General features: G+C 36.3%; 1 long non-coding RNA gene across 1 annotated transcript; it reads left to right on the forward strand.

The window, feature by feature from the left end:
- Positions 1–3,667: 3,667 nt before the first annotated feature.
- Positions 3,668–7,154, forward strand: LOC113056542 (uncharacterized). Its single transcript, XR_003277705.1, has 3 exons — positions 3,668–4,980; positions 5,115–5,192; positions 6,541–7,154. It is a non-coding gene; the product is annotated as an uncharacterized LOC113056542 (long non-coding RNA).
- Positions 7,155–9,963: the final 2,809 nt, after the last annotated feature.

A 9,963-nucleotide genomic window follows, 5' to 3' on the forward strand; every position in this document is an offset into this window, starting at 1 on the left:
TTTTCCACCACTAGTGGCACCATGCAAACTGAATTGTTTGTTTGAAACCTATATATATATATATATATATATATATATATATATATATATATATATATATATATATATATATATATATATATATATATATATTAAAAAAAAACAAGACTACATTAGTTTTGTGATTTTCTTTGGTGCAGATAGTGTCACACATAATGTTCACTTCACCTTTAAAAACAAACATAATTGTCCTAAAACACTGTGGGTTTTTTTCTTTCTAGCATCAGTCGTGGAAAAGTTGATTTATGTCAGTAATTCTACTCAAATATTGAAACTCGTGTAATAAATAAATTCAATGCACACAGACTGAAGTATTTAAGTCTTTGATTATTTTAATTGTGATGATTTTAGCTCACATTTAACAAAAACCCACCAATTCACCATCTCAACAAATTAGAATACTTCATAAGACCAACTAGCAAAAATAAAATAGAATAAAATAAAAAAATTTAGTGAATGGTTGGCCTTCTGGAAAGTATGTTCATTTACTGTAGATGTACTTAATACTTGGTAGGGGCTCCTTTTGCTTTAATTACTGCCTCTGCCTCAATTCAGCTTGGCATTAGGTGATCAGTTTGTGCCACGGCTGAGGTGGTATGAAAGCCCAGGTTTCTTTGACAGTGGCCTTCAGCTCATCTGCATTTTTTTGGTCTCTTGTTTCTCATTGACAATACCAGGTCTGGTGAGTTTGCTGGCCAGTCAAGCACATCAACACCATGGTCATTTAACCAACTCTTGGTGCTTTTGGCAGTGTGGGCAGGTGCCAAATCCTGCTGGAAAATGAAATCAGCTTCTTCAAAAAGCTGTTCAGCAGAAGGAAACATGAAGTACAGTGACTTTGGTTTTCAAAAAACACAATGGAGCAACACCAACAGATGATTTTGCACCCCAAATCATCACAAACTGTAGAAATTAACACTGGACTCCAAGCAACTTGGGCTATGAGCTTCTCCACCCTTCCTCCAGACTCTAAGACCTTGGTTTCCAAATGAAATACAAAACTTACTCTCATCAAAAAAAAATAATACAAAAATAAAAAATATGACTTTGGACCACTGGGCAACAGTCCAGTTCTTCTCCTTAGCCCAAGTAAGACACCTCTGACATTTGTCTGTTTCAGGAGTGGCTAAGCAATCGGAATATGACAAATGTAGCCAAATTCCTTGACACATCTGTATGCCTTGACCCCAGCCTCAGTTCATTCCTTGTGAAATTCACTTAAATTCTTTAATCGATTTTGCTCATCCTCATGAGGCTGCGGTTTTCTCTGTGGTTCCACACTTTTTCATTCCACTCAATTTTCTTTTAACATGCTTGGATACAGCACTCTGTGAACAGCCAGCTTCTTTGGCAATGAATGTTTGTGGCCTACCTTCCTCATGAAGGGTGTCAATGATTGTCTTCTGGACAACTGTCAGATCAGTAGTCTTCCCCATTATTGTGTAGCCTAGTGAACAAAACAGAGACCATTTTGAAGGCTTGATTAGCTGTTTGGCATGTCACCATATTCTCATTTGTTGAGATAGTGAATTGGTGGGTTTATGTTAAATGTGAGCCAAAATCATCACAATTAAAAGAACCAAATATTTAAACTACTTCAGTCTGTGTGCATTGAATTCATTCACAATTTGAGTTGAATTACTGAAATAAATGAACTTTTCCACGACATTCTAATTTATTGAGATGCACCTGTATGATCCCATTATAATGGACATCAAAACATTATAATATTCCTTCCATGTTTATTTTTCTTATGTTTCAAATACCTTAAACAAATTGTATTGTTTTATCTCTGTCCCAGGCCCAGCTTTAATATGAAGCTCCATCATAATAAACATAAACCATTTCAATATTTATTGTGTGAAGATGATTTATCTCACCCTCTAACAATTCCACAGGGCCATAGTTGAAGAAAAACTTCTCAGTTCTTTTGTGCTTACATATCTTCATGGATATGTATCAAATCAGTTGTGTTAGGAATGATGTGGTGGCATACACCAGAGTAATTCCACAGCCCCTGAAATTAAGCAAGAGAGGCGAGTAATGGCAGCTTCTTGCATGAGTCCAGATAGTAAGGCACCTCTTTGAGGGGAATGATACTGTTCCACTACATCAATTTAGAGCTGGAGGAGGCCTCTGCCAGACTGCACCCAAGGGCCATGAAACGCAAATATTTTCATCAAACTGCTAGACAGATTCTCAAGAGGGTTTACACTTCCTCCAAATTCATCAGTGATGATGCTAAGTCCCAGGGGGACACTCAGATCTGTGGTTCATGTCAGCTTCTCACGATTAGTGATTATCTGGTGGATGGTTCTTTCATGCCTCATCAGCACTCTGACCACAAGTGTCTTTGCTTCTGTGTCCCAAACCATGGTCATGTGTATGGTCATAGTGGTTGTCTATCTATTCATCTTTAAGGCAGCATTCAATGTTTGTCTTAATGAACTTAGCTTTTCTAGCTTTTCATTTTAATTGAATTTAGATTTCCACTTCCTTACACTCAAATTTGACTTACTTACAAATCCTGTCTCATTTTAATTTCATGAATCGAATAGCAAATTAAAAGGAATTCAGAATTCATTTCATAAAATAGTAATCACTGAAATAGCATAGCATAGCACAGCTTATATCTGAGGAAAGTCTTTGTTGATATTATAACAGGAGTAAATCTACTAAGCAGTGTAGTGTTGTTTCTACTGGAAGAAATAATTACCGTAGCAAGCATCACTGTATTATTTTATAGTCTTTTTAATACTCTTGGTCCGGGTTGCTTGGTCTGATCCCAAGTTTGATTCCACCCTCTCTCTGTGGAGCTGCTGTGCATGTAATTTATTTGGAGACAAACAGCAAAAACAAATAAATTAGACATTAATAAATCTGATGGAGGATACAGAGATGCAAATTGCATAGTTAGATTAATAGTTTTTCACTTTTGTTAGACCAGATTGCATTACCATTTTAGAGTTTGTATAAACCGTACTCCAGACAACCTTTTCAAATGGACTCGGCATGCACCCAAGTTCAAGAAACAATTTGCACATCAATCAAGCAAACTGAACCCTGACGTCAAATAGACTTGGGTTTGTATTATAAACTCTGGTGCTTGTGAAATTAAAGCAACTGAAGAGAAATGGTTGACCTTTCAGAACAGATGTTACCTTGGTATTTTATTACTTTCTAAAGAAATGCAGCAAGCAAAAAACAGTTTGAATTGCTGAGACATCTTGACATCATGTTTGATTTGTCTGGTAATGATCTGTCAAGAATTTTTAAACATATGTAAGATAGACAGTACGTGGATGTCTGTACATTCTAAGGACATGCAAACTTTCACAAAATTACAGCCACAATTACAGTTTTTTACAGATGCTAGGACACGTTTCTCAATACTTAGGTCACTTTTGCAAAACTCTTCACACAGTTTTCCTAACCAACTTTCAGCTTGGCAAAGCAGTTCATTTCACATTCAAAATGCACTACAACTACCAAAACACTTCATTCAGGTCTAAAATCAACTCATTGAGACCTGAATGAAGTGTTTTGGTAGTTGTAGTGCATTTTGAATGTGAAATGAACTGCTTTGCCAAGCTGAAAGTTGGTTAGGATTTTAGGACGAACTGAGCTTTTACGGGTTTGAAACGACATGGGGGTAAGTGATTAATGACAACATTTTTATTTTGGGGTGGAGTAACCCTTTAATAGGCAGCCTGCGGACCACATCCGGCCCATGACAGAAAAATATTTGGCCTACACTAATGTTAAATAATGTGGCATGATAATACAAACGCAGCATCAGAAAGCGACATTAACTTGCAACGTGTCTACACTGGATGCAAGCTGCGAGACGCAACAAAATACAATAGAACCCATTATAATCAGTGATGCTGTCAATATTGGATGCAGCGCAGTGTGACGATTCTCCAACAGTAAACTGCTGCCGACAATAAACTGCTGTATGTCAGTGGCCCTTGGCTTGGTAATTCGGACCCCTGCAAAAATAAATTGAGGAAGCCTGGTCACAGTGCTTATCAAGTGAGAGAGATTTTATGAGACAGGCCTGTAAAAACAAGTGAAGAAATAGAGCAGCAAGACACAACCTAGAATCCAAGACTCTAGAAGCAGTGTGGCCACACTATAAAAATCTTATTTGCTTTGTAAACATAATTTCCAGAGAAAATGAGGGACATTCCAAATGTACTGTTGAAATTCTAACCGGTACCTCTGACTGTTTTGATTGTAAAGCTTTGTGTAAAGTGTAAAGTACAGTTAATAAAATAATCATTTACCTTCTGGGTTGACTGATTATCCTTCATTGTAATTTAATTTAAATTTATAACAGTGCACAACAGCAGACACACTGATGGGGATGAACGACTCCTTTGTCTTGCTATGGGACATTTTATAGCTGGCTATTCATGGGTAGAACAATGACAAATCTACACATTAGTCATTATTAAATGATGTAAGTAGGGAATTAAGTTCTTTTGAAAGGTTTGTGACCTTCATAACAAAAAGGAAAAATACAATCAGATGTTTTAAACAAATCAATTCCTGGGACCTAAAAGTGATTGTATAGACTTCTGTAGATTTCTCTACATACTTGAATACATGCACTTCCACACAGCCAGTTTGTAGTGTCAGTTCTTTCAAGTTCTTTTCCTTTTTCAAGTCTTAAAGACCAGCGGTTTACTCTATAAACACTTCGGTGTGTTTTCATTTCTTTATCATTACATCAGATGTGTGGTTTTGAGATCCATCCAGTTCAGAACAAGATTCCTCAGCATCTCTAAAGCCTGAATCCGGAATTATTCAAGGCAAAGACAGGTAAGATATTTAGTATAGGTATAGGTACCTCTGGGTTAAATACAGACAAACTCATTTGTCATCTTCTCCTTCAGGGCTGAGGTGTTGTGTGGACATGTCTGACCTGCAGATCAGGTGAGTTTCCTGATTGACTAATAAGAGCTGAAAGTCTTGAGAAAGCTTTTCTAATATACTGTAGATGCTAAGCATATTATTTAGTGAAAGCAGTATTTCATATATATGCATCAAAACTTTTCTCTTTATGACAGGATAACTGCAGAAATGTTTAAACTGATGCAGGTTAGCAGATCTCTAGTCAGATCCTTCAATGTGAGAAACCCCAACAGGTAACCTTAATATCAAGTCAATTCAAATCGAATTCATTTTTATATTACTTTATACAATACAGTTGTTTCAAAGCAGCTTCAGAATATAAAAATAACAGAATCAGTCACAAACTTCAGATGTTGATTTACTGTTGATTCAGTTCAACAACTGCTGTTGCAAATTTAGTCAGTTATGAATTAATTCGATTTAGCTATTTCATCAGAACTTTATCTTTTTTTATTTATTTATATTGTAAAATCCATGAAGTTTTTTGTCTCAAATCATGTTGATTTGAAAAGGCGAAACTGATCAAGCATATGTTCAACTCATAGTCAGACGATGGCTGCTTGGTTTTTAAAAAACAAAAAATTTGAATTTAACAAAACATAAAATGTTCCAATCATATTTCTAAATAAACTTAATAAAGAAACAAAACAAAATATAACCACTTTGCATTAAAACCTGAACTATTTTAATGGCAGCAACAGCAGCTGTGTAATGGGAAGAGAGAGTGAAAAGACATGGGCAAAGAAATCTGTTAAGCTGTTGGACAAGGGCTGGGCCCGTGAAGGCCTCAATATTCATTCCCTCGTTTCAATTAACAGTTCCCCCTCGGCTCGGCAGGCCCCCAATTTGCCCAGGCCCATATGCAACTGCATACCCTGCATACCCAAATGCTAAGCCTAGGATTCGCTTTTCAAAAATCTTGTTAACTCCACTTGAGTTTGATTTTCATATAATGTTAGGTGCAAATGTCTGAAACAATACCAACACTAAAGAGGCAATGTTAATTATAGATTTTTTTCCTTTTCTATCTTTTCTCCCCTGTATTTCAGTTCTTCAGTGTGCTGTGGGATTGTTTTAATTATCAATTAATCACCCCCCATCTCCACACCCCACTTGCCCTATGGTTTTGTGAAATGCCGCCACTGACAGTGTCATCGAAATTCAATAATTTTACTTAACACAAGTATCTTTTAAACCCCAACTAGCAAGCCAAAGGTAACAGTGGCAAGGAACCCAAACTCCATCAGGTGACAGAAATGGAGGAAATATTGAAAGTTTCCCTAAATCAGCAACTATAAATTAATCACAAGGTGGTATTGCATATAATTTTTTATAGCAGTCTTATCTGTTTGACTTGATCTGTTAGCTTTTATATGCAATCAACTCAAAGTTCTGTAAAATCGGTCCATCATGCTTTCCTCGGGGAGCAAAGTCCCAGTTTGTGAGTCAGACAGGAAATTGTTTATATGCACTGATATTCTCTCTGAGCTCAGTCGTCCTCTAGCTGTCTCATGCATGTATGCTGATTTGTGAGAAATAAGTCACAGTTCGATGACTGTGTGGTGTTGGGTTTCTTTCCAGTCCCTGGAGTATGTGAAAAATGAAGCACTCATGCAGCAGAAGTCCAGAAGAACACCCAAACAGCCTCAGAGTTGTGTAAACATGAAACACAGAAAAGAAGGAAGAAGTATCTGAATGAAGTCTGAATGTGGATTCAAATAAACATCTGGGGAGTGGTCCAGACTCAGTGTCTTTGGCTCTCTATGATGGTTTTTACCACCAAAGTGTTGCAAAAGGCTGCGGCTAGTGCTGTGGCCTTCAGATGGTGACTGTATCTTATTGTTCAAGAGTTGAGAGAAAGTATGTCTACTCTTTCAGTCAATTTTTTTTTGTGTGTGAATTATCTGTTGACATATGCCTGTGTGTACATGCGGACAAAACGTCTTCTGAAATTCAGAATGTGTCTATCGCTCATGACTGCGGTTGGTATGTGACAGCCAAGCAAGCAGTTACAAGTATTTGTCAGTTACTTGAAAAAATAATATTTAATCATGTCTGAATTGGAATAAAGTCGCCTTTAACTTTAGCTCTGTTCCAAAACCTATTGACCTATCTCAAATATCAATCTCCACCTTATGATTCTAACAGAGACAATGTGAGGAGAACAACATGGTTGTCTTAAAAAGCATAACTTATAGTTTAAAACTTTGATGATATTCGTCTTAATTGAATGAGTTGTGAGTAATAGGCAATAGAATGGACAGTATACCATGCACACAGTTTCAATGGAGGGACTGAGAGCTCTCGGACTAAATCTAAAATATCTCAAACTGTGTTCTGAAGATGAACAGAAGTCTCACGGTCAAGAGTCATTAATGACATAATTTAGATTTTTGGGTGAACTATCCTTTTAAGTCACAAAGTATTAAAGGTACAGTTTGTAGGACCTGCCATGAGAGGGCACACCACCAAAACAATAACAATCGTGTGGTTTGATGACCCGAAGGAGGAGCGTGGAATAATAGGATTTGTTGTCTTCTACCCAACCGCTGACGGCCATCAGTCAGATGGAAAGATAAATCATGGATTTAACGGATGAGGTAAAGTTTTGTAAATGTTGTGTTTGATGTCATAATTTCAAACGCGAGTTCAGCGATTTGTGTGAGTAGATTATGTACAAAGTCAATGCAAAGACGCGATCAGACTATGGATCAGACTCTCCTTGTGTGGGTCTAGAGACGTGATTTGGCATGTATGCCCAATAATACTAATCTTGTTGATCGTTATAGCATACGTTTTCTGTAAAGATACGAATCATAACAACTCACCTGTCGATTAAAACACAAGCGAGATCGGCATCTCTTTCAATGTTTACGGGAGATGTCCTTGTCGACAGAACCAGCGGCAGATGGTAAACAGAAATTAAGTTCCATAAATAAGTAACACAATCCACCATAAGAAGAAGTAAATAAGGAACTGCTTGAAGCAAGCTAGTGGTTTGCTGGATGCTAAACTACTTCCGCATTTGTCCACGACACTGTTATCATGTGGTTTCTACGTCAGTAAAGGTGGTAACAAAGGGTAACTGACGTCATTGACAGGCGACTGCACTGCCCCGTGTCACGGTTTAAAATGGGAATTTTCTCATGATTTACAAGTAGTTGAAAACATTAGAGATATTGTTAGTAATCAACTGGACTAAATATATAACACTAGCCTAGTGGTTTTTGGATATTTCACTGCAAATATCTTACAAATTGTACCTTTAAGTCACTTCGCATCTGCAAGCAATGGAAGTCAGCTTCTTCATAAGAAAAATAAATATGAAAAGATTAATTGGAAATTAATTGAGTGGAAACAGTATATTTAAGTTCAAATAAGAAATAAAGTCACATTTTAACAGTTACTATTTTTGAGATATAAAGTCAGAACTGTGTGATATTGTGAAAAATTTATTCAATTTTGAGAAAATTGCACCTATGAGACTGAGAAATAATATACCTTTATAAAAATAAAGTTAAAATTTAAAAGTATAAAGTCCATATTGTGGAAAAATTGCACTTATGAAAAATAAAGTTTTAATAAAAAGAAAAAGAAAGAGAAAGAAAATTGCAAATATGATACATTACATCGTCCCATTTAAAGTTGAATCTGCCAGAAATATTTAGTTTTGAGATAAAAAGTAACAATTGTGAAAGATCACAAATATGCAAAATAATTTTGCACTTACAAAAAATGTTCTTTGTTTTAAGAAAATTGCAGTTGCGAAACGTCACATGATCAAAAATCGCAACTGTGAGAAATAGTCTCAATTTTGAGATATACTTTAAAGAGGCAGTTTTGATATATAAAGTCACAGTTGTGAGATATAATTGTGAGTCTCTATTGTGCAAAATATATTTTATGCTTAAAATTGTTCTTGTGAGATATAGACTCACATTTGGATTAGTCACATTGTTACATACAAAGCTGCTACCAAACATCACCACATGAATTCTGTTGAGTGAACCAGTTGTACCATTGTTCTGTGCTGTAGTATTCTGATTCAGATCCCAGATGGGCCTCTCATTTCCTTCAGTTTCCTTTAAGTGCTCTTTGAATTCATTGTTTTGCACTGTGGGCATTGCATGACACGGCAGATTCATCATGCGTGACAGTTTATTTCTGTTTTCCTGATTCTACTATGGCAGTGAATCCATCCACTGTAGAGACTTTCTGTCTCCTAGAGTCCATGTGGTGGAGTTTGTCTCAATCCATGCATCACTATAGCTCCATTGGAATCCATCATGGAGGAAACTAAATCAAACAGCGCAATAGCCTTATCAGGCCTGTAAACTCTTAGCCTGCCACACCCCTCTGAATTCGTGTTTATGGATGTGATCTGCTCTAACTTTTCTTATGATTCACTGAACTATATTGTTTTGGCTTTCCCCCGGTTGCTCTCAGATAACACCTTAGACAATACAGCTACCACTGAGGCAAAACACATGGGGTTATGAGTATAGCGTTGTTTGCTCAAGGAAGGAAGTGTTCACTTAGTCCTTTTTAGACTCCAGAACTTGGGGAAGAAGAAGAGGAGGGTGGGACTTCCTTGGCTTGTGCACAGAGGCACTGAAACTCGCACCAAACACACATTTCTGATAACAAAACAGGAAAGGCACAGACAAGTTGGTTTGTTTGTCATAGGTGCTAAGTTGCTGAAGATAAGCCTTAGCCAAAGTGGAGCCAGTCCTCTATCCTTCAGTGCAACAATCCTGTTCCTCAAAATTTCAGACTAAGTGCTCTTTGTATTAAAAACAACCACACCCAATAGAGACTGACCAATTTATTTTATTTTATACTATGATTGTAATTCATGTTTTACTAATTGATCACTGACAAATTGTTTGTGTGTATGTGCATATTACATATATATATATATATATATATATATATATATATATATATATATATATATATATATAATTTATATGATTTACTATTAATAACTAATGAATACTATAT

This window comes from Carassius auratus, chromosome 37 (genome assembly GCF_003368295.1).
Source record: "Carassius auratus strain Wakin chromosome 37, ASM336829v1, whole genome shotgun sequence".
Taxonomy (NCBI): Eukaryota; Metazoa; Chordata; class Actinopteri; order Cypriniformes; family Cyprinidae; genus Carassius; species Carassius auratus.